This window comes from Herpailurus yagouaroundi, unplaced genomic scaffold, assembly GCF_014898765.1.
Source record: "Herpailurus yagouaroundi ecotype Mexico unplaced genomic scaffold, PumYag 197, whole genome shotgun sequence".
Taxonomy (NCBI): domain Eukaryota; kingdom Metazoa; phylum Chordata; class Mammalia; order Carnivora; family Felidae; genus Herpailurus; species Herpailurus yagouaroundi.
In genome coordinates, this window is record NW_024412428.1 from 8,394,596 (window position 1) to 8,394,832 (window position 237).

A 237-nucleotide genomic window follows, 5' to 3' on the forward strand; every position below is an offset into this window, starting at 1 on the left:
TGTGTCTAGATGATCTATCCATTTCTGTAAGTGGGGTGTTAAAGTCCCCTGCAATTACCACATTCTTATCAATAAGGTTGCTTATGTTTATGAGTAATTGTTTTATATATTTGGGCGCTCCGGTATTCGGCGCATAGACATTTATAATTGTTAGCTCTTCCTGATGGATAGACCCTGTCACTATTATATAATGTCCTTCTTCATCTCTTGTTACAGCCTTTAATTTAAAGTCTAGTT